The sequence below is a fragment of the Pelophylax lessonae genome (assembly GCF_965119305.1).
Source record: "Pelophylax lessonae genome assembly, chromosome: 12".
In the NCBI taxonomy this organism is placed as follows: Eukaryota; Metazoa; Chordata; class Amphibia; order Anura; family Ranidae; genus Pelophylax; species Pelophylax lessonae.
Genome location: NC_138779.1, coordinates 179,133,908 through 179,160,171, shown reverse-complemented (window position 1 = coordinate 179,160,171; position 26,264 = coordinate 179,133,908).

Sequence of the window (26,264 nt, the reverse complement as noted above, 5' to 3'; positions counted from 1 at the left end):
TCGAAGGGGGGCATGCACGCTGGTCTCTGCATCGAAGGGGGGCACGCACGCTGGTTGTTGCATCGAAGGGGGGCACGCACGCTGGTCTCTGCATCGAAGGGGGCACGCACGCTGGTCTCTGCATTGAAGGGGCACGCACGCTGGTCACTGCATTGAAGGGGGGCACGCACGCTGGTGTCTGCATTGAAGGGGGCATGCACGCTGGTCCCTGCATTGAAGGGGGCACACACGCTGGTCTCTGCATTGAAGGGGGGCACGCACGCTGGTCACTGCATTGAAGGGGGCACGCACGCTGGTCTCTGCATTGAAGGGGGCACGCACGCTGGTCTCTGCATTGAAGGGGGCACGCACGCTGGTCTCTGCACTGAAGGGGGCACGCACGCTGGTCTCTGCACTGAAGGGGGCACGCACGCTGGTCACTGCACTGAAGGGGGCACGCGCGCTGGTCTCTGCATTGAAGAGGGCAAGCACGCTGGTCTCTGCATTGAAGGGGGCACGCACGCTGGTCTCTGCATTGAAAGGGGGCACTCACAATGGTCTCTGCATTGAAAGGGGGCACGCACAATGGTCTCTGCATTGAAAGGGGGCACGCATGCTGGTCTCTGCATTGAAAGGGGACATGCACGCTGGTCTCTGCATTGAAGGGGGCACGCACGCTGGTCTCTGCATTGAAGGGGGGAAGCTGGTCTCTGCATTGAAGGGGGGCACGCCCACTGGTCTCTGCATTGAAGGGGGCACGCACGCTGGTCTCTGCACTGAAGGGGGCACACACGCTGGTCACTGCATTGAAGGGGGCACGCATGCTGGTCACTGCATTGAAGGGGGCACGCACGCTGGTCACTGCATTGAAGAGGGCACGCACGATGGTCTCTGCATTGAAAGGGGGCACGCACGATGGTCTCTGCATTGAAGGGGGCACGCACGATGGTCTCTGCATTGAAGGGGGCACGCACGATGGTCTCTGCATTGAAGGGGGCAAGCACGATGGTCTCTGCATTGAAGGGGGCACGCACAATGGTCTCTGCATTGAAAGGGGGCACGCACAATGGTCTCTGCATTGAAAGGGGGCACGCTGGTCACTGTGCATTGAAAGGGGGCACGCTGGTCACTGTGCATTGAAAGGGGGCACGCTGGTCTCTCTGCATTGAAAGGGGGCACGCTGGTCTCTCTGCATTGAAAGGGGGCACGCTGGTCACTGCATTGAAAGGGGGCACGCTGGTCACTGCATTAAAAGGGGGCACGCTGGTCACTGCATTAAAAGGGGGCACGCTGGTCACTCTGCATTGAAAGGGGGAACACTATACCTTAACTACTGAAGGCCCCATTCACAATTTTGTGACCTCAAAGTCACGCAATTTTTTACAGTGTTTTTTTGCCATCTACTCTTGATCCGGCCCCCGGGTCCAATATATGAACCCATTGCGGCCCTCGAGTCAAAAAGTTTGCCCACCCCTGATTTAGACCATACGCCGCACACTGCATCAAATTGGTCTGCATGGCTGTCCCAGAAGGAAGCCTCTTTTAAAGATGATGCACAAGAAAGCCTGCAAACAGTTTTCTGAAGACAAGCAGATTAAGGACATGGAACCATGTCCTGTGGTCTGATGAGACCAAGATAAACTTATTTGGTTCAGATGGTGTCAAGCGTGTGTGGCGGCAACCAGGTGAGGAGTACAAAGACAAGTGTGTCTTGCCTACAGTCAAGCATGGGGGTGGGAGTGTCATGGTCTGGGGCTGCATGATAGCTGTCGGCATTGGGAAGCTACAGTTCATTGAGGGAACTGTGAATGCCAACATGTACTGTGACATACTGAAGCATGATCCCCTCGCTTCGGAGACTGGGCCGCAGGGCAATATTCCAACATGATAACGACCCCAAACACACCTCCAAGATGACCACTGCTTTGCTAAAGAAGCTAGGGGAAAGGTGATGGACTGGCCAAGCATGTCTCCAGAACTAAACCCTATTGAGCATCTGTGGGGCATCCTCCAACGGAAGGTGGAGGAGCGCAAGGCCTCTAACATCCACCAGCTCTGTGATGTCATTATGGAGGAGTGGGAGAGGACTCCAGTGGCAACCTGTGAAGCTCTGGTGAACTCCATGCAAAAGAGGGTTAAAGCAGTGCTGGAAAATAATGGTGGCCACACAAAATATTGACATTTTGGGCCCAATTTGCAAATTATCACTTAGGGGTGTACCCATTGTTGTTGCCAGCCGTTTAGACATTAATGGCTGTGTGTTGAGTTATTTTGAGGGGACAGCAAATTTACACTGTTATACAAGCTGTGCACTCACTACTTTACATTGTAGCAAATGTCTTCAGTGTTGTCACATGAAAAGATATAATAAAATATTTACAAAAATGTGAGGGGTGTACTCCTTTTTGTGAAATATGGTATATTGTTTGGGGGTTCTAAGCAAAATAAATGCTGAATTTCATGTAAAAAAATGTCAAAACTACCCCAGATGGCAAATGGATAGCATGTTGAAGATTAAATGAGCAAATGTAGCAATCCGAAAAAAAAACATTTTTTTCCAGGTATTCTACCATAGTGACCGGGCCCGTATTTTATTTGATAGCCTGGAAAGGATCCAACCCTAAAATGGATGTTTCCACAGCATTACTGCCATGTACCTGATTTGGGACATTCACAATGTGACCTGCTTTACGATCTGGTGATCATTAGCTACTACACAAACTATAAAAAACATTGCACAGCTAAAAGCCTGACCTTCTGCAAGGAAATTACTTGGAATCACATCAATACAATACAGATTTACAATAAGGGAAGAATGTGTAACAAACAGTAGTCCTAAAATGACTTTTTCATGCAGTGCCTGGAGTTGAGGGCTGTGTTCAAGGAAACTCTATGATTCATAACATAAAGGCAAATACGAGATGAGGTTTGACAAAATAACAAATCCAGAAATTGCTGATAAGTAGGTCAGGGTCTAGGTCAATGGGCTTTTGTTCATGCCAAAGGGGTTATGCATTCTCATACAGGTCTATGGGAAAGCTTAAACCCTTTGAAGCAAGTCCAGTGAAGGTCAGAAGGAGACCAACTGCAGGTTAAGTGCACTTGTCAATGAACTCTAAAGAATCTCAAACTGATGCCTTCGACACAAGCCCAAGTCTTTCAACACAGGTCCTTAATGTTTAGAAACATCTAAAGGCTTCTGTATGACAGTCTATACCAGCATTTCTCAACCTTTTCAACACAGAGGAACCCTTGAAATAAATTTCTGGTCTTGGGGAACCCCTGCTTAAAATTAAAAATCAGGGGCAAGAATGCTCCTTACTCTTGTCATCATTGGGAAGAATATCCCCCTTACAGATAGCTAAAAGTAAAAATGGTGTCATTGGAAACTTATCTGAGAGGCAGAAATTTCACATTGCTCAAGGAACCCCTAGCAACCTCAGGAGGAACCCTAGGGTTCCACAGAATCCTGGTTGAGAAACCCTGGTCTATACTATACATTAGGGATGATCGAACTTTTGAAAAGTTCGGTTCGACCAGAACACCCGAATTTCCCGAAAGTTTGGTTCGGATTCCCGAACCCCATTGAAATCATTAGGACTCGAACTTCGGGAATCAAAAAACACCATTTTGAAGCCCTAAAACCTAATAAATGCCCCTAAAGAGTGCCTAGGGTTCTGGGTCATGCCCCAGGGACTATGAATCAGGCAAAAAAAAAAGTTCTTAAAAATTGTTGTTTTTGATAGAGAGCCAATTATTGAAAAAACTATTGAAAAAAAAAATTAGATTTCTTTGGATTTAGTGTCTGGGGGTCTAAAAAGTGTACCTGTGAAGGTTCCGCTCTGTAGCATGTCCAGAACCAGAATTATAGCATGCCAAACCTTCAAAAATTACTTTTTCGCTTAACCGCGCTCCTAATAAAGCAGATGTGTGTGACGCTTTTTGCAGTGGACTTAACGCTTACAACGAGAACAGGCGTTAACTTGTCACTGAGGCTTTAAATCCACTGCAAAAGGCTTTGCTACTTTGCGTCACACACATCTGCTTTATTTAGTGACAACTTTGGGTCGCATAACAGTGTGCGTCTTGCAGGGGATTTTCACATTGCACAGTTGATAAAGCCTCAGTGACAACTATACATAAATTAAAATTCATCACAAAAAAAAAAACATGATTTTTCTTAGAATTTTAGTAGCACAGGGATGGTGTTACCCTCCTTTCATAAAGTGCAAATAAATAAAGTGCATAAATTGCATAAAAAATCCATAACATCCAACTAAGCAAGAACAGAGTCCTTCAAAAGTCTTTGTTTATGTAGTGCCAGAGCAATACACAGTGCCTTTAATGCAGGGTCATTGGTGTCAGTCTAACAATCTAACTATAGTGGTATATAGTACCCTAACTACACTGCATATCCCTTTCCTCACACTAAAAGAACAGCTCCATACAGCAGAAGATAATTTCTAACTGACACTGTCCCTTTAAAAAAAATTTTTTTTTCTAACTCAAACAGCACAATCGCTGTATTTCTAACTACACTGACAATCTTTCTGTAAGCTGACTGCTCTTCTGCTGATATGGAGCTTTACAAGCAATCGGCTATGCAGCAACATTGTTTAACACAGCAGGAGAAACACAAATGCTTCCACTCTCTTCCAAAGCCTCTGTATTACAGTGCTAGAGGTTAGGCGGGGCTATGTTATATACTGAGGGGCGTATTCACTCCGCTACCAACGGCTCCACAGTGATACTGCATGCCATACATGTCATTCAGAGAGACGGCACCACCCGGAGGAATCTACAACTTTCACATTATAAAGAAGAACAGAGGCACCTCTAAGTGTAGACTTGTATGTACATTTATTGATAAAATTATGCACTCACATCTGCAAGCAGGTACTCATATAAAAAGACCCATTCTAATGGTTCCGAGGTGGGTGAATGGTGAACGCTGTCATCCGATCCGATGCAGCCATCCTGCTAGAGCTGAGTCCTCCGCGCCGTGGAACTGGAAACAGGAACAGGCTCGAGGTAAGTCACTGAAGACGAGGCTTGGTTAGCAGTCGGATGCGGATGACGTCATGAAAGTGTGACGTGTTTCCGAGCGTGCGTGCTGCCCGGGGGGAGGGCAGCCGCGCTCCTTCTTCACAGCAAGGACACAAGTGGAGATGGGATACATTTAAATAACAGATGGAAAGGGAGGGAAAATGCAAATAGACTAAAAAGGGGGCATGTCTAGTCAATACTCCGTAAGGATATACACATAATCAGGCATATAAGGATATCAATAAAATTAGATTAAAAAGACAATTAATCATCAGCCATATACACATAGTAAGATAAAATATGATTTTATATGATTACCTGCTTGCAGATGTGAGGGCATAATTTTATCAATAAATGTACATACAAGTCTACACTTAGAGGCGCCTCTGTTCTTCTTTGTTTCTAGCCCTGTGGAACCCCTGGCTTTGGTTTCTGGACGACTGCCCTAATTTGGTGGACTTTCCTCCCTATTCCATTCAATTACTTTATTGACCCCTATGGACTTTGGCTTATCTGTGTGACTAATGCGCCTGTTACATTTTTGGTTTTCACTTTCACATTATGACAGCCATTTACTACCTGGTTTTGTGAGTTGCTCCTTTTCTGTTTTTATATGCCTTTAATAAAACAGTCTGCACTTAGAGCGCTTTGGCCGTCCCAGGATCACGATATATTAAGTGAGTGGATAAAAAACAAATAAAACATTAGCGTGATACTGTATAATATTCAGGTGAGTCACTCCCGGATGTGCAAAATGGAAAAAGGAAAAAAGGAAGGTGCTAGTACAACCCACCACCAACACAGGCTGCTTACCAGATGTTGATATAAATAAGCTAATACACAGTAGTTTAAAGGATGATAGAAGCTATGAATGCACCACCACCTTAAGTGTTGTAATTATCAGATAGTTGTTAAATAAAAGCAGATCAATATATAGCTCAAAGAAGGCCTTATGGATAAGCCACCACCTGGATCTAAATGCAATTACCAGATAATAGAAATAAATGTGCATATAGAGTAACTTCCAATGAGCTGAGGACCCGCTGGGAGGCTCCACCAAAACAATCTGCTTACCAGAGAAAGGACAAATGAATGCCAAATCTTAGTTCCAGATGTTCCCGGGGAATATCGAAATCTCCCATACACTAACGGTCCCTGGTGGTATAGAGGCCGACCCGCAGAGATGGCTCCAACAATCATATAAAAGCAATGATGGAGATATCCATAGTGTAAACCGGTTTATTTAAAAATAGACAGTAAATTATTGCACTTAAAAACTGCGCTGAATCGGAGCTGCCGGCCGGACAGCTCCAAACACCCGCCTGAGCGTCTCAACGAGGTGACGTCAGCACGCCGCGAGCAGGCGTGGGGTGGTCGCGGCGTGCTGACGTCACCTCGTTCATTTGTCCTTTCTCTGGTAAGCAGATTGTTTTGGTGGAGCCTCCCAGCGGGTCCTCAGCTCATTGGAAGTTACTCTATATGCACATTTATTTCTATTATCTGGTAATTGCATTTAGATCCAGGTGGTGGCTTATCCATAAGGCCTTCTTTGAGCTATATATTGATCTGCTTTTATTTAACAACTATCTGGTAATTACAAAACTTAAGGTGGTGGTGCATTCATAGCTTCTATCTGTTAGATATAACCTTTTGGGGCTAAAACAATGCACAGAGCAGACAGTCTTTTGTTTCACTGAACACTGCTTCCTGTTCTGAGCAGGAACTCTTCTTTATTACTCTTTGAGGCATAGACAAAACATGAACTCACAAATGTAACACTGCCATCCAGTGGTCATACAATGTAATAGGCACACAACAATGACATATAGTATTTGTTGCTGATTAAATACAAACCTTGTATGCTAACACCCCCACTCAACAACTACTATCTATGTCAATCCCATTTCTGATCTAAGATCCACAAATCTGGTTCTAGCTAGTGGCTTTGTCAAAGCATCAGCAATCATTTTTTCCGACTCACAATACACAAGTACAATCACTTTCTGATCAACTAAGTCATGAATGTAATGATGTCTGACATCGATGTGCCTGGTTCTTTCATTAATTTTCTCACTTGTTGCAAGCTTAATGCAAGCCTGATTGTCCTCAAATAAGACGGTAGGTTCTGATGCTGCTTCTCCAAGATCCTTGAGTAATTGCTGTAACCACACAACTTCTTGACTGGCATAAGCTGCAGATATGTATTCAGCTTCAGTAGAGGACAATGCCACTGACATCTGTTTCTTGCTGGACCATGATATAGGACTGTCTCCTAATTTTAATAAGTAACCACTTGTGGATTTGCGTGTGCTGTGATCACCTGCCCAATCGGAGTCCACATATCCCACGAGGTTTAAACCACCACTTGCTGACAGTTTCAAATTTAAGTCTTTTGTCTGTTTCAGATATCTCATAACTCTTTTGATCGCATTCCAGTCTCTTTGACGTGGTTTATCAACTCGCCTGCAAAGAAGAGACATGCTGGCTGCAATGTCTGGACGTGTAGTGGTTGCAATATAGAGAAGTGCCCCCACTGCTTGTCTGTATTGTTCATTGGATGCGAGAAGATCATCTTCTCCTTCTAACTTTGGATAGACTGTATCCATAGGTGTGCTTGCTCCTTTCGCCTCTGTCATGTTGAATTGCTGAAGAATAGATTAAATTTTCGCACTCTGATTCAACAGGAAACTTCCATCTTTCTCACGCTGGATGTCAATTCCAAGATAATATGTCACTTCACCTAGGTCTTTAGTTTCAAAGTGCTTGTTGAGTACTCCTGTTAACTTTGCAATTTCATTGTCGTTTTTGTGAGCAATGACCAGGTCATCTACATAAATTAGCAGATACATCCACTCAGTGTCTACTTGTTTAGCATATAGGCACGGATCAGCTTTGCTTCTTGTAAATCCTTCATTTAGTAGAACTTGATTAATCTTCAGGTTCCATGCTCGAGCTGATTGTTTAAGGCCATAAAGAGATTTATTCAACTTGCAGACAAGATGCTCTTGTCCCTTTTTTAAATATCCTTCTAGCTGTGACATGTAAATTTCTTCTTCAATATCACCATTAAGAAAAGCTGTCTTAATATCGTGATGTTTCACAATCATTGTACGCATGGCAGCCACTGTCATTAGTGTTCTGAAAGTACTTTGTTTAGCAACTGGAGCAAAAGTAGCATCATAGTCCTCACCGAACTTCTGTGAGTAACCTTTAGCAACCAGCCTTGCCTTGTACCGACAGACTTTCCCTTCAGAGTTACATTTGGTTTTAAAAACCCATTTACATCCTATGGCATGTTTACCTTGAGGTAGCTCTGAAAGTGTCCATGTCTGGAGATCTTTGAGTGATGTCATTTCTTCATCAGCGGCTTTATACCATACTTGTTTCTCATGCATTGGCAGTTTCTGCATCTCTTTCCATGAACCTGGTTCAGTTTGAACAGCTCTGTGAGCTATGTAAGATAAACGTTCAGCTGGAACACCTTTATTGATTCTGGTTGATTTTCTGACTAAAGGTATTTCTGTTTCAGTTTCAGGTTTTGATTCTTCTGCAGTTATTTCTATTTCTGTATCACTTTCCTTATTTTCTTGAGTGACTGATGTTGATTCTTTCTCAGTTTGAAAAGTTTGAGTCTGTTGTTCAAACTTTGAGCACACAGAACTTTCATCAATAATCACACTTCTGCTGACTGTTACTTTGTTCGTGTCTTGATGTAAAATCCTGTATCCTTTTTGAGATTCACTGTACCCCACAAGCACACCTTCTTTTGCACATGCATCCCATTTTGTACGTTTTTCTTTTGGAATGTGTACATAGGCTTTACTTCCAAAAATTCTGATGTGTCTTAAATCTGGTTTCCTTTTGTTCCACAGTTCATATGGAGTTTTTGTTGTTGCTTTTCCCGGCAAACGATTTTGAAGATAACATGCAGTTGTGATAGCTTCTCCCCAGTATGTAGTTGGCATATCAGCATCAAATAGCATGCTCCTCCCACTTTCACATAGTGTGCGGTTCATTCTCTCTGCAACTCCATTTTGCTCTGGGTTATATGGAACTGTTGTCTGGAACATAATTCCATGCTTCCTGAGAATGGCTTGTGTTTTACCACTTGTATATTCTGAGCCATTATCTGTTCGTAGTACTCTGGGCATTCCGCCAAAAATATTGTTTACTTGAGCGAGATACTCTTCTAATTTCTCTGGCACTTCATCCTTATTGTGAAGTAGAAATACTGTGGTATATCTGGAGTAATCATCAATGAAGGTCAGGAAGTACTTTTTCTTTCCTGGAGTCATAGTTTTCATTGGACCACAAAGATCTGAATGTATTGAGTCCAGAGGTTTTTGGGATTTGCTGTTGGTCTGCTTGGGAAAAGGTGTCCTTGCCATTTTTCCTTTAATACAGCTGATACAAATCATTATGTGATCACATGGATTAATCTTAATACCACTTGCATAGTTATTCTCAACTATTTTCTTTATTGTATCAGAATTTCTGTGCCCCAATCGTCTGTGCCAAGTGTGGATGCAGTTTGAATGTTTATCCTCTTTGGCTATTTTAACCATTTCACTGCAGTTCAGCTGATAGAGTTCATCTATGATGTTAGCCTTTGCAAGCAAGCAATCCCCTTTTGTTATGATACAACTGTCACCCTGAAATGTGACTACATTGCCTTGGTTAGTGAGTTTCTTTACTGACAAAAGGTTGCTTTCAAGATCTGGCACATACAGAACATTCCTCATATGGATCGTTTTAGTGATATCTGGAGAGATAGGACAGTATAGAAAGTCATCTCCTATTCCCACTGATTTCATAAATTGTCCATTAGCTGTAGTTATCCCTTCTGTTTTGCTTTCATCAAGCTGAGTGAAGAAACTTCGGTCATTTGTCATGTGACTTGTAGCATACCATGCTTGCACAGAGGTGACACCATTTTTGGATCCGAATGCATACTCCTTTGTTTCTATGACATTCTTAGCTTGTTGCAATGCACTTTGTTTTTGCATTCTAGCTTTCCAGATTCTACAATCTGCTTTTAGGTGTCCTGGTTTCTTGCACACAAAGCATTCCCGCTTTTCTAGCTGCACGTTACTGTGTTTATTTTTGAATTTTGTCTTTAAAGCTGTCTCTGAACACACACTCACATTACTCATGCTTTCAGTTTTGCGATTGTATTCATCCACAAGCTTGCCTTTAACATATTCCAGTGTCAGATCATCATCTGGACGTGCATCTAGTGCTGTGACAAGTGTCTCATAACTTTCAGGAAGTCCACTTAATAACAGTGCTGCAACATGGAAATCTTTTATTTCTTCTCCAATCCCTCTCAGTCTCACCACCATCTCTAAGGTCTGTCTTATATAGTCCTGCATGTCCTGGTCTTTCTGTAGCTTAGTCTGATAGAGCTTTCTGATTAAATACAGTTTATTGCTGAGATTAACTCTTTCATGTGCTTTCTGTAACTCTTCCCACATGTCTTTAGCAGTCTGACAGTTACATATATGTATGATTTGATCATCATCTATGCACAGGGAGATTGTGCTCTGTGCTTTCTGATCTCTGTCTAACCACTCCTCTGTGGGCTGTGCAGGTCTTGATTCATTTATACATTTCCACGTACCTTCTCTTATAAGCAGCATTTTCATCTTGAATTTCCAAGATTGGTAGTTCTGATTTGTCAGATTTGCAATGGAGAACTTTGCTGAGGGGATGGCAGCAGCCATTTCTGCTGTTTGTCTTTCTGTTGCTGTCTCCTGTACTCACTTTCTTTAGCTTACTGTATCTGGCTATATCCAGGGGTAATCTGTATTATATCCTGGGCTTCTGTAACATGTCCTGGGCCCATAACCTGTTAGATATAACCTTCTGGGGCTAAAACAATGCACAGAGCAGACAGTCTGTTGTTTCACTGAACACTGCTTCCTGTTCTGAGCAGGAACTCTTCTTTATTACTCTTTGAGGCATAGACAAAACATGAACTCACAAATGTAACACTGCCATCCAGTGGTCATACAATGTAATAGGCACACAACAATGACATATAGTATTTGTTGCTGATTAAATACAAACCTTGTATGCTAACACTATCATCCTTTAAACTACTGTGTATTGGCTTATTTATATCAACATCTGGTAAGCAGCCTGTGTTGGTGGTGGGTTGTACTAGCACCTTCCTTTTTTCCTTTTTCCATTTTGCACATTCGGGAGTGACTCACCTGAATATTATACAATATCACGCTATGTTTTATTTGTTTTTTATCCACTCACTTAATATATCGTGATCCTGGGACGGCCATCGCTGGGGAGGAATCCTTCATCCTTATTCAAGGCATACTTTACTGCTACTTCTGGTAAGCAGTAAATGTATTCATTTTCTTGCACGGGTGGATATTCGGTCGAATACATACTTTATTGGACTTTTTGAATCAAACAACAATTTTTTAACAAACATTGGGACTTTTTGGACTCTTGTTATATGTTTGTGTCACTTAGCGCAGCTTTCCCCCCCCCTATTTATGTTTTTGATGCTTGTCACATGTTAAGTTGCTGCTATCACTTGTAGATATTAGCGCAGTTTCTCCCCCAATTTCTATTAAAGTTAATGTGCATGTAAAGACAGATGTCCCAATACTTTTGACAATATAATGTATGTGCTCCAATTCAGGAGACCCTTAAAGTTATAGAGTTGGGACTGCAGTACACAGGGGTGTTGTGAAGTGGCCGCTGCAGTCTATGCATATATTTGCAAATGTTTGCAAACGAATCCTCAGTAAAACGGGGTCAATTCGGTTTGTTGCAGGGTGGCTGGTAAGTGAGCAGGGAACTTTTGTTTGTAGTTTTTTTTAAATGAGTCTCCTTTTCATGTGGTCCTTGCTGCAAAGGCAAGTTATAGGGTTGGGGTGTTTGCCATTTGTTTGTACCGTTGGAGAATTGGTGAGGGGACCCACTGGATACCTTGGGTGCCATTGTGCTATTGCTGGGTGTCCAATGTGTTCCTGTCCCTGTACCTTTAACCACTTGCCTACTGGGTACTTTTACCTTCTTCCTGCCCAGGCCAATTTTCACACAAATAGGGCTTTCTTTTGGTGGTATTTAATCACCACTGGGTTTTTAATTTTTTGCTAAACAAAGGAAAAAAGATTAAAAATTATGAAAAAAAAACAGTTTTCATAGTTTGTTATAAAATTTTGCAAACGGGTAATTTTTCTCCTTCACTAATGTGCACTGATGAGGCAGCACTGATGGGCACTGATGAGGCAGCACTGATAGGCAGCACTGATAGGTGGCACTAATATACGGTCCTGTTAGGCAGCACTGATAGGCACTGGTAGGCAGCACTGATGGGCACTGATAGGCAGCACCGATAGGTGACAAAAAAAAGTTTTCATAGTTTGTTATAACATTTTGCAAACAGGTAATTTTTCTCTTTCACTGATGTGAACTGATGAGGCTGCACTGATGGGCATTGATTAGCAGCACTGATGAGCACTGATTGGCAGCACTGGTGGGCACTGATTGGCAGCACTAATGAGCAATGGTGGGACTGCACTGATAATCAGGACACTGATAATCAGGGCACTGATTATCAGTATAGATATCCCTTTACACAAGCTGGTTATCGGCTCTCCTCTCCTCACGCTGTCAGCACGAGGAAAGGAAAGCTGATAACCAGCTTGTGTTTACATCGTAATCAGCTGTCATTGGACACAGCTGATCACATGGTAAAGGGCCGCTGTGATTGGCCCTTTTCCCAGATCTGTGACCAGCTGTGTCCTCACAGAGCATGCTGCAGGAAAGGCGCGGGTAGCATGATCACGGGAAGTAATCCATGTACACCCTCCCGGCAAAGTAAGCCCACGCAGTAGCCATCCTTTGGCTATCGCATGGGCCAAAAATGCTTAAGGAGGTGTGGGCTCCAGGCATGCCCTTAATCTATCCAATATTATATATGTGCTCAAACTCAGGAGACTCTCAAAAGGATAGAGTTAGGACTGCATTACACTGGGGTGCAGTGAAGTGGCCACTGCAGCTTACGCATATACTGCAAATGTGTGCAAACTAAACCCCTTGTTTTTAATTAGTTTGTTGCAGACTGGTTGGTAGGTGAGCTGGGAATTCTTGTTTGTTGTTTTCTGATAGCCAGGCCCCCTACAATATTTTTTGATCCGATTGTAGTGATTTCAGTCACAGCCTACATGAAAGTGACAACTGTTCTAAACTCAGGAGCAGTGCTGCATCGTTGCCACACCATCACAGAAAGCTGCATTAGATGGGAGTTTGCTGGCAGGATGAACAGGTATTCATAGGACTTCAAAGATGCACTTATAATAAAAGTATAGCTAAAGGCTAAACTTTTTTTTTTTAGTTTTGGATAGAGTTGACAGGGATTAGAACACCTGTCAGGTTTTATTGCTGTCTGTGTCACCGCCCATATGGAAGAAAAATATATTTCCAATATATTTAGGGAAAAAAAATTTAGAAATATATTGAATATGGCCAAAATTGTAGCATTTCAAATATATTTCCAATATATTTGGGAAAAATAAAAAATGTTTTTTTTTAAAATATATTTTAAATATATTTTTCTTCCATGTTGGCGATAGGGAGATTTACTTCTCTATTTGTCCTGTTTACCATTATCAAAAGTGAAAGCAAAAGACAATCCTGAATTTTGGAATAGCACTAGAGGGAAACAATAATAGAAGGAAAATTTTGTGGACACTATGTCTGATGAAACCCCAGGGTTCCCTCACTTTGAAGGGAGTTCCTCTCACTTCCTGTTTTGGCTATAAGAAATCTCCCCAATAGGACACAAATAGCAAAAAAACTGACAGGGGTTATAACCCTCCCTTACACTATCCAAAAAAACAAAAACAAAATTGCCTTTTAGTTCTACTTTAAGTGCTGCAGCACATATATTGCTTTACCAGGATGGCATAGTTCTACCTTTATAATCTAAATATTGCAATATTTACTGATATATCAGTATGGATGCTTACAAAGCCATCCACAACTCTGCCCCCAGCTACATCACTAACCTGATCTCAAAATATCAACCAAGCCACTCTCTTTGGTCCTCCCAAGACCCCCTGCTCTCCAACTCCCTTGCCACCTCCTCCCATGCTCGCCTCCAGGATTTCTCCAGAGCTTCTCCCATTCTTTGCAACTCTCTACCCCAATCCGTCCGACTGTCCCCTAATCTATCCATCTTTAGACGATCCCTGAAAACCCTTCTCTTTAAAGAAGCCTATCCGGCTACTAACTAATAACACTGTTTCACTTTCTCCATCAGCTCATCCCCCACAGCTATTATCTTTTGTATCTCTTGACCCTCCCTTTTAGATTGTAAGCTCTAACGAGCAGGGCCCTCTGATTCCTTTTGTACCAAATTGTATTGTAACTGTAATGTCTGCCTTCATTTTTGTTGGTGCTATATAAATCCTGTATAATAATAATAATAAATGGATTTCACACCGCTTCCTCAAACTCAATCTTTCTAAAACTGAGCTTGTAATATTTCCTCCTCCTTGATCCTCCCCTGATGAGTTTACCATTGAGATCCACAGCACAACCATGGGTCCCTCCGCAAATGCCAGGATGCTAGGTGTAACCCTAGACTCTGTCCTCTTCTTCAGGCCACACATCAAATCACTGGCTAAATCTTGCCACCTTAACCTCCACAACATTTCCAGAATTTGCCCCTTCCTGAGTAACGACACCACAAAACAACCTATTCACTCCTTTGTCTATCCCACCTTGACTACAGAAATTCCTTTCTCACCGGCCTACCTTTACACAAGCTATCCCCCCTTCAGTCTATTATGAATGCCTGCCCCTCTCTGCTAATATAGTTGGCTTCCACCAGCCCAACGTATAAAATTCAAAATACTGCCCCAAAATATCGCCCAAATTGTCTTCTCCGCTCCTCCCAAGATATCTCTAGCTTCTTTGTGACCTCCTCCCATGTTCACCTCCAGGACATTTACAGAACTTCTCCCATCCTCTGGGAATTCCTACCCCAGTATGTCTGGTCAGATCCTCGCCTGTCCACCTTTAGGTGATCCTTGATAACTCATTTATTCAAGGAAGCCTATCCGACCTCCACCTAAAAACTGTACTTGAGTCACCTCCATCAGATCATCCTCCGCAGCTATTACCTTTTGTACCACCTCCGCCTCCTTTTAGATTGTAAGCTCCATGAGCAGAGGCGTAGCGTGGGTTGTCAGCACCCGGGCCAAGGCAAGTAATTTGCGCCCCCTAACCCGCGGGATTTTAGCACTCGAGTCTCTTCCACTAGATTAGTTAATTAAACCCTTACCCCCTAAGCACATGTATTGTTTGTTATTAAAATACTGATGTAATTAAAGTAAAATTCATCTAAATGCAAGTTTATTTTCAAACACTTTATTGAGTGCGAACGTGCCCCCTTTCAATGCAGAGTGACCAGCGTGCCCCCTTTCAATGCAGAGTGACCAGCGTGCCCCCTTTCAATGCAGAGTGACCAGCGTGCCCTCTTTCAATGCAGAGTGACCAGCGTGCCCTCTTTCAATGCAGAGTGACCAGCGTGCCCTCTTTCAATGCAGAGTGACCAGCGTGCCCTCTTTCAATGCAGAGTGACCAGCGTGCCCTCTTTCAATGCAGAGTGACCAGTGTGCCCCCTTCAATGCAGAGAGACCAGTGTGCCCCCTTCAATGCAGAGAGACCAGCGTGCCTCCCTTCAATGCAGAGAGATCATCGTGCCTCCTTTTCAATGCAGAGTGACTAGCTTGCCCCCTTCAATGCAGAGAGACTTACCTGCAGCGGCAGGACACAGCTGATCACATGGTAGCGTGCACCCCCCACGCTACGCCACTGTCCATGAGTAATGCCCTCCTATTCCTTCTTTTTTGAACTGTGTTGTAATTGTACTCTCCCTCTTCATATTGTAAAGCGCTCTATAAATGCCGTATATAGTAATTTTTTCTTTTTTTTTAGAGCTCATTGAATTTTATTTAAAATGTGAATGAAATCCATTTCCAGTAAATGAACTGAGCAAAGCACAATGTATGGCTACATGAGCAGCAAGGATGCAGATTGGAAGAAGGGGCTTAAAAAACAGGCTTAAAGTATTTTCTCTTCTTCATCCACTATGGCCATTTCACAGAGTCTGGATCTGGACAGGAGGCTCCTCTATTGTGGGAGTATTTTAGCGTGATGGACTTGGGCTGGAGGGCTCCCATGGACACATATGAGATCTCTTCTATGGGAGAGCTGACTGGAAATGAGAGAGATGTTCCTTGAAGCATTTGTATGATGATCTTGTTTGGTATAATAATATTAACAGGATAAAAATATAAAAGATACACTCACATTAAAAGGTGCACAAAACCTTTTAAAGTGGAACTTTACCCATAACAACTTGATAAAAAAGAATGTTCTTTAGCAAGGAACATACATTCCACAGTATTAATTATGCTGCCAAAATTAGTGTGTGCTGTAATTTGCCTCCAGCATTGCTCTTGTTTCTTCTTGCCAGTGGCTGTCATTTTGTTGTATCCCAGAGCCCCAGAGCAGCAGTAAATCATAAAGCGTAACTAAACCCATAATTTTAACGATTTCAAAAAACAGTTAAATTTCTGAAATGCTAGGATTGCTAACTGTCACATTTGCTTGTATCATTATCCAAACTGTCAAACCATCAAATGGCTGGTGTCATAACTGATCACATGTGTAGCACCTCGCCAGTTGCAAATCAAACAGAAGCACCTTCCTTGGCTGCAAAGGATAGGAGGGTTTAATTCCACGTTAAGGCTGATGGGCCTCTACAAACTCAGAAGTGCCTAAAAATGGAGAGCAACTGAGCATGTGCAGAGTAGGTTGAGATAGTGTATTACTGGGTTCAAAACATTCCCCTCTGGGTGATCTATGTACATTGCAAAGATTTTAACAAACTTTGTTGCAGATTCCTACCTTCTGTGTACAGAAAAGCTCCAGGTAGCCATATTGCATTGAATTTTCATAAAATTACAGCAGCCTCAGATTAATAAGGAAAGGTATTTTTTAATAACATTTATTTAAAATAGGACTTGTGTCGCAATTGTATATGCTATACTATTTTTTCTTTATTTGCATTTTTTCCCCATGAAAGTGGAGTTATCCTTTAATGTTTTAAATAGCTATATCTGCAGATGGGGCCGGCCTGAAGTGATCTAGCAAGACTTAAAGCGGAGTTCCGGCCTCGGGAGTCAATTTTAGCTAAAAATACCCCCGGGACAGTCAGGGCTAGTACATTCCATAATGGATAGCCTCTGAACTGTCCCGGGTCGCACTTACCTTTTAGAAGAAATACTTACCTTGAAAATTTCTTCTCCAGCGCTGCCATCTCAGATGTGGGCAGCTGAAGCCAAAGTATCCCTCTTTGTGTCCTCTTCCGTGACGTCGGAGTCCCACAATGCACTGCACCGGCCCCGCTCGTCACTTCCGGTGCAGGCGTGGCATCCCTGCACAGCTTTTGGGCATGCCCAGAAGCTGTATAGCAGGGAATGCCGCGCTTGCACCCGGAAGTGACGAGCAGGGCCGGTACAGGCGCATTGACTCCTGGGAGCGATGACGGCGCGGGCCGCGGCCGCAGAGGGAGGAAGTGGAAGGAAGGTGAGTATATTTTCTTCTATAATAAGGTAAGTGACCAAAAAAAAAAAACATCGGCACTATCCATTTCTTTTTCAGGTTGCACTCAGCAAGCGGATGGCCCAAAATAGATTTTTTCGATTTTGAGGCCGGAACTCCGCTTTAATTTTCTGATTAAAGTTCCACTTTAATGCGAGTGTATATTTTTGTTTTTAACTTTAATTTAGTCAGAGAGCACTATTCAATTTTATTTTATCTATGGAGAATATATCTAGGCCTACTTGTGGAGTGGAAAAGACAGAGTGGTGTTATTGCAGCCATCCTTTAACCAGTTCTGGACCGGAAGGATTTGCCCCCTTAATGACCAGGTCCTATTTTGCGATTCGGCACTGCGTTACTTTAACGGACAATTGCGCGGTCGTGCGATGCTGTACCCAAACAAAATTTATGTCCTTTTTTTCCCACAAATAAAGCTTTCTTTTGGTGGTATTTGATCACCTGTGCGATTTTTATTTTTTGCATTATAAACAAAAACAAAATTGTGACAATTTTTTGAGAAAAAAAAAACAATATTTTTCACTTTCTGCTATATAACATTCCCCAAAAAAAAAATTTAAAAATCAAAATGTTTTAACATTTTAGGCCAATTTGTATTCTGCTACATATAATCACAATAAGCATATTTTGATCGGTTTGCGCAAAAGTTATCGCGTCTACTAACTACGGGAAAGATTTATGTTATTTTTCATGTTTTTTTTTTCTACTAGTAATGGCGGCGATCTGCGATTTTTTGCGGGACTGCAACATTGCAGCAGACAGATCGGACCCCTGACTGACATTTTTTACACTTTTGGGGGGACCAGTGACATTACTACAGTAATCATTGCTAAAAATATGCACTGTTACTGTAATAATGACACTGGCAGGGAAGGGGTTAAATATGACCCTAGGGGAGTGATTCTAACTGTGGGGGGGCGTGGCTTCTGAGATGACCACAGAGACATGTGATCCTTTACAGCAGGTTCACATGAGCTCTGCAATCATCCCAAGGAGAAGGATGGTCGGCCGACCGTCCTTCTCTCTCAGCGGGGAACGATCGAGAGTGTCAGACTGCAATCAGAGCCGCCTGGCACACGCATTGGCTTCCCCGCTGACGCGCGCTCACCCCCCAGTTCCTCTCCCCAGTGCTATTACATACACTGCCTGGCCAAAAAAAAAAAGTTGCCACCAAAAAAAAAAGGTTACACACTCTAATATTTAGTTGGCTTTGATTATGGCACGCATTCGCTGTGGCATTGTTTCGATAAGCTTCTGCAATGTCAAAAGATTTATTTCTGTCCAGTGTTGCATTCATTTTTCACCTAGATCTTGTATTGATGATGGGAGTGTCGGACCACTGCGCAAAGCCTTCTCCAGCACATCCCAAAGATTATCAATGGGGTTAAGGTCTAGACTCTGTGGTGGCCAATCCATGTGTGAAAATTATGTCTCATGCTCCCTCAACCACTCTTTCACAATTTGAGCCCGATGAATCCTGGCATTGTCTTCTTGGAATATACCTGTGCCATCAGGGAAGAAAAAAATCCATTGATGGAATAACCTGGTCATTCAGTCTATTCAGATAATCAGCTGACCTCATTCTTTGGGCACATGCAGTAACTATCCAATAGGATAGTTACTGCATGCTTAGTTTAGTTAGTTGCTTAGTTAATTCCAGGTGGTGACTTTCTTTTTGGCCAGGCAGTGTATATCACCTTAAGGCTGGGTTAACACTTATGTGAATTGGATGCGGGTATTCTATCATCCAATTTGCATGACAGGAGAGTGTGACCTGCTCTCAATGGCGCCGGTTCATACAGCCCTGTGTTTTCTTTTATGGAACTGTTTGCTCATTATTTTGATATTTATGACTCATGTGTTATTTATATATTTTTGTACAATAAAATGTCAATACTTTTTATCTATTTATGTATGATTTTGAGTGCCTAAAAAGTCCCAAAACCTAGGGGATGCCTCTCTTTTCTCTTCCAACTTGGATGTGTTATTGCATGTGGATGGACGGCACCACCAAGAGGAGCATCGACTATATTTTGTGACGTTAGCCTCTTCATCCCTTGGCTCTTGTGAGTTGCTATATTTGTTTTAAAACACCCTAATAAATCAATCTGCACTTAGAGAGCTGTTCTGTGCTTTCTGGATTATCTGGTGGGGACCTCTTTTTATTGGAAGACACATTGTACATGAGTTTACATGGGATTAGAAAACCTGTACCTACTATTTGCACAGAAGCGTGTAGTACAGCTGTACACTTCTGCAGAAATTGAGTGGCAAGGCTTCATAGCCACGAGAAGAGCCTACAGCAGATGCACTTTGGATTTTAGTCTGACAAGGTCACACTAAAAATATTATATAACTCCTTTTTAGGTTGGGTAAAGTCCATGTATATATTGTATTTCCATGGGCTATACTAAACTTCACTCTCCCATTCTAGCTATGGATACAGTGTGTCCATACAATAAATAATTATGTATAGGACCCAAGAATAGCCCCTAATTAGCACTACAGTCTACTTCATGTTCCCTGCCCTGTGTATGCTGTCAGTTTGTGAAGTATAGATGTTTACTTTATTAATCTAGTAGTCTTTTCCTCAATGTCCACCAAATATTTCAACTTGCTAAATTAAATAAATGAAGAACTGGTGTTGTGCAGTGTGGCTTTAACCACTTAAGCCCCGGAAGATTTTACCCCCTTCCTGACCAGGGGTTTTTTTGCGATTTTTTTTAACGCGTAATGGCGGCGATCTGCGATTTTTTTTGCGGTACTGTGACATTGCGGCGGACAGATCGGACCCTTAACTGACATTTTTGACACTTTTGGGGCTACCAGTGACATTACTGCAGTAATCAGTGCTATACATATGCACTGTTACTGCAAAATGACACTGGTAGTGAAGGGGTTAACTTTATTTGAGAGGGAGGGGTGGTGTGTGTCCCTAGAGGCATGATTCTTACTGTGATTGGCTGTGGCTTGAAGTGTAGGAACAATGATCAACAGTCCTACATAGTAGAACGGTATGATCACTGTTTCTACACAGGGGAGAATGACAGGCGGCTTGTTTACATCAGCCGCCTGCCTTTCTCCCTCTGCACCGACGATCGGCGAGTGACCGGCGGACATCGGGTCCACCGGTCACACGCATGGACTTGCTGGGGAACGAGCCGGGGCGGGAGCGCGCCTCCGCGGGCGCGCGCTCGCCCGCTATTGGCTCCCAAGCAAGTGACAGGCTAGTGACGTACCGGTACGTCACTTTGCCTGGCCGGGGCTGACTGCCGACGTATATCGTCGTGCGGCGGTCGGCAACCAGTTAAAAGAGATTAGAAAACAAATGAGATTCCCTGGACAGAAACAAAAGAAATTGTTGCTAGTCATTAAAGCATAACTCCACTTTTGTTGAGAAAAAAAAATTTCCCCTCTGGGTGATCTATGTACATTGCAAGGATTATAACAACCTTTGTTGCAGATTCCGACCATCTTGTTATTCTGAATAAATCATTGTTTGTTCCTCTGTGCTAAGTTGGTCTCATGGGAGTGGTTCCATAATTATCTATCAGCTGTGGCAGCTGCAGAGCACAAATGAGGAAATCTGCTGGGCCTGCATTCCTTTAGACGTGTTCCTATTCGGAGTATCTCACCAAAAATGACATTTTTGTTGCAGGGGATGCCTGAAATGGGACTTGTAACTTAGGCTGGCCATACATGGGTTGAATTTCGAAAGACTTTTCTTTCGAAAATCTGAACTTTTGTGTGTTTCGTGATTCAATGGTGCCACCATTGATTTCCAAATTTTCGACCAACCAAGCCTTCAATTTCACCTCATATTGCTACATAAAAGAATTTTCGTGGCTGGGAATCTTCTTTTCTGTCCGGGAATTCTCTTTTCTTGCACTCATGTGCATTTCTTTTTTAATTATACTTCTCACATGATTCTCCCATCATTGATTACAAAATCGTTCGTTTTTCAAAAAAATTTCCAACATGCCCGATTACTCAAATTCGATGACTGCATGAAAATCAGCTGTTGCCATGGCCCACTAATGGTGCCAAATTTGAACGAAAATTCTTAGATAAAATTTTCGAGAGAAAATTATTTCGAAATTAGATTAGGCAGACTTCTGGGAAAATTGGTGAGCCAATCACACAAGCAGGAAATTATGTTTCTGGGGGGCATTCAGTACACATTCTGTGTACAGCTACAACCAGTAACCATATTGCATTGCATTTTCATAAAATTACAGCACTGCAGATTGAAAAGGAAAAGTCCTTTTTAATAACATTCCATTACAATTTGACTTGTGTTGCAATTGTATATGCTATAATATTTTTTCTTTATTTGCTATTTTTTTCCCCCACAAAAGTGCAGTTACCTTTTAAATACACTAAGCACAAAAAGGCACTGCAGTGCTTTGTAACACAAGGAATAGACAAGGAATAGAAATCATTAAAATTCCAAACCATAAAAAAAACATCTGAGAACAGAAGGCATTTACATGTCTCACTTCTTTTACAAAATAATAAATATGGTGTTTATTCCTCATGTTTTTACTCCTGTTTAAACTGCATATAAAGCCACAGGGCACAGCAAAGGTAACCCCAGATTCAAGAACAGTAGTAAAAACAGCTGTCAGTGTCATATTAGCCACTAGGTGTCAGAGTTGAACCCTTTATTCATTATCTGTTTGAATGAAGCCATGCAATAGGCTCATCGTTTCACTTGCTGATGTTCTACACTACAGCTTGATTATATCATAGAGGTGGCACACTTCTCTGATCATCAGTTGCACTGATCATCAATCGGTGTCTTGCAAGATGTATGTATTCACCCATGTCCATGAGTAGCACACTGTAGTGCAACGCTTTCTTATGTGTTGGCAAAATGTATACCCTGAAACTTGGGGTATTTAACCACTTTACCACCGGAGGATTTTGCTGTCTTCTGTCCATGCCACTTTTTGCGATTCGGCGCTGTGCGACTTCAACTGACAATTGCGCGGTCGTGCGACGCCGTACCCAACCTAAATTTACGTCCTTTTTTTCCCACAAACAGAGCTTTATTTTGGTGGTATTTGATCACCTGTGCGATTTTTACTTTTTGCGCTATAAACAAAAAAAAGCGTTTATTTTGAAAAAATAACAATATTTTTAACATTTTTTTATATGAAATTCCCCCCAAAAAAGATGTAAAAACCAATTTTTTTAAAAATTTTTGGCCAAATTGTTTTCTGCTACCTATGTTTGGTAAAAAAAATCGCAATAAGCGTATTTTGATTGGTTTGCGCAAAAGTTATTGCGTTTACTAACAAAGGGAAAGATTTCTGTCATTTTTGGTGTTTTTTTCTTTAACGCGTAATGGCGGCGATCTGCGATTTTTTTTGCGGGACTGCGACATTGCGGCGGACAGATCGGACCCTTGACTGACATTTTTGACACTTTTGGGGGTACCAGTGACATTACTGCAGTAATCAGTGCTATATATATGCACTGTTACTGTAAAAATGACACTGGCAGGGAAGGGGTTAATTTTATTGGAGAGGGAGGGGTTAATGTATGCCTGGTGCTTACTGACGTGTAGGGGGGGAGGTGACTGAGTGAGTCATGGACAGATCGGATGTCCAGCTATGCTGAACAGTCCGATCTGTCACTCCCTGTCACTATGGAGATCTGCCCGCTTGTGTTTACACAGGCGGGCGGATCTCCACACTAGATCCCCGGCGATCGGGGCAGAGTAGCGGCGATCGCCGCTGCTCCTCCCCTGGCCCGACTCCCGCTGTGAATGAAAACAGCGGGAGCGAGCCTCCGGCGGCGCGCAATTGAAGACATGACCCCTTACATTTATGACCAGTGGATTGACCCATTACAAGTATGCCAGTGGGAAATGATCCCCTTACATTGGTGATCATTGTAGGTTGGAGACAAATCTGTCACTGGTTAAGGTACCCCTAGCAACCTCTAGAGGAACCCTGGTTGAGAAAGCCTGATCCGGGGTCACAGAGAGGATTATTGCCTAAGGCAAAATGTCCACTGGCCTACATTTAGCGCAAGTGCGGGAAAATGCAAAATGCGGCAAAATTACGGCGTGGTTTTTTTCCTGCAGCTGGAGGTGAAAACATTCTTATTCTGCAACACATTTTTGTGTTCAGTAGAGGGAAGTTGAATCTCACCTAAACACAGCAGCTCCTAAACTCTACTAAGTGCATACATACAGTACATGTGTACATTGACACATGGGCTTTTAGGGAATTGAGTTTAGGATTTTTGGCAAAAAAACACCAGTGTAGGCTAGTGTACATGATGCCTATGCAGCGCTACTCTCATGAGGGCAGCTTAATGAATTGGTACCCCATTGGTTGCCCTGACCTTGGAAGTCCTCTGACACCCTGGGTTCAGACATTTTGGTAGTGACCAAACAATCAGAAGCACACACACAAGTTAGGTGAAACAGTTGAACATAGTTTACTGAAGTAAGAAAGACATTAGAGTTAAAAGACATGAGCTTGTTTTTTTACAGAAAAACCTCTTGAAAGGTACTGCTGATGACAGAGACAATAATAGCAACAGACAATAACTGATGACAAACTATATAGAACAATTAGATACAGTCAAAACCTTGTCTAGGCATATGAGGCCTATGTGAACAGGCAGAGGGAGGGCAGGGGAAAGACTTTTAGCTATGTCAGGCCACTCTCTCCTGTACCTCAACTCACAGGCGCAAGTGTAGCACCCTCCTAGGTAGGTGCTAGTTGGAGAGTATAGTTTTGAGCTTTGTCTGCTTACCAGAGGAGCTTCAGGTAAATCTATATTGCTTTCTGCCTATCAGGGAGCAGCATCTATTATTGAGGTCTGCTCAGTGGGCTCAGTATGTGATTCATTCAGTCTAAAGAGTGCGGAAAAATTGATCTTTGGGTGTTAACAGTGCCCATAAAACCTACACCAAAAAAAATTCTTCCAGATGAAATCAACACCCACAACACTAGGCAGCCTAGAAATCTGCAGAGATTCCACATCCCAAAAACACTTAATCTGTGACATCAGCATCAGGGGCTTCATAGCTGCTGATAATCCAGGACTGATTCATTTTGATAAATGTCAGACGGTCCACAAAGTTTGTGGACAGATGTATTCTATTATCAGTAACAAAACCTCCAGCAGCACTGAATGCCCATTCGGAAAGCATGATGAATGCAGGGCAGCCCAGCAGCTCAATTGCATACTGGACAAGTTCTGGCCAGTGGTCTATTCTCATGAGCCAGTAACCCAGTGGATCGTCAACTAGAAAGTCCTCCATCTCTGTTTTCGCCCCTAGATAATCGTCCACCATATAATGCAGATGCTGCCAATGGGATGTGGAAGCTAAAAGCCCTCGGCAGCGAGGATTAAAAAAATTGTGAAATAGATCACTTAGGTGGCCCCCTTCTCCACCACTCCTCTCTTGACCAACAGAAGCATAAAAATGATGTTTTCCACAACACTGTAACCTACCAGAGTTGGGAAAAGCATTAGATAAACACCTCTTTAAAGTGTCCTCAAGAGATTTCATCGTCTGCACCCACTGTGGGAACGGGATGAGTTCTGAGACTTTCCCATTGTAACAGTGGAGTGGTCAAGGGGGGTTGCCAACCAACAGTGAGCCTTCTCCTTTCGCAGGCTTTGAAGCATGAGGGAGCCCATGCACTGCAAGTTTGCCAAGGCACGAGAAGCAGACTACCCGGGGTCACTGAGGATTACAGTATCTGGAACTGCCTCCTTCCATTACTACTAAGGTTCTGTAGTACTACTCTCAAGGGTTCTGGGGATGGAAAACCATCTCTTAAGGTTTGACATATGTCTTCCTCTGCTTCAATGCCTCCAAAACTGCCCAAATCCTCCTCCTCCCTCTCCTCTTGTGCGTTCTGTGGTGTAGGTAGAATGGTGTCTGCATAAAGCAGGCCTTGAGAGGAAAGGAAGTCCTTCTCTTCCTCCCGCTGCTCTGCTTCGAGTGCCCTGTCCATAATGCCAACCAGAGTTTGCTCCAGTAGGAATACAACAGGGATTGTGTCACTGATGCATGCATTGTCACAGTGTCACAGTGTCACATTGTTGACAGTACAGTGCATTCATCCTTTATCAGCTGCCATTGGTGTGGGGGAAAAAAATCAGAGCCGGCCTGAGGCTGTCGTTGTGCCATACTCACACAGGTACACATCGATGGCCCTCTGTTGCATGTGCAGCATTGCCAAAGTCAAGTTCCACCTGCTGGGTATGTCACAAATGAGGCGGTTTACGGGTAGGTGGAATTCCCGCTGAATTTGTGTATGACCACCTGAAATGGCTACAGTCTCTTCTGACCTGGGTACCTATTTAGGAAACGCTGCACCACCAAACTGAGGACATGTGCCAGGCATAGCACATGTGTTAACTTTCTTTGTTTAAGGGTGGACAGGAGGTTTGTCCCATTATCACACACCACCAGTCCTGACTCCAGCTGACAGGGCGTGAACCACCTTTGGCCCTGCCCCTGCAGAGTTGCAATAATCTCTGCTCCGGTGTGGTTCCTGTCCCCTAGACACACCAACTGAAGCACTGCATGGCACCTTTTA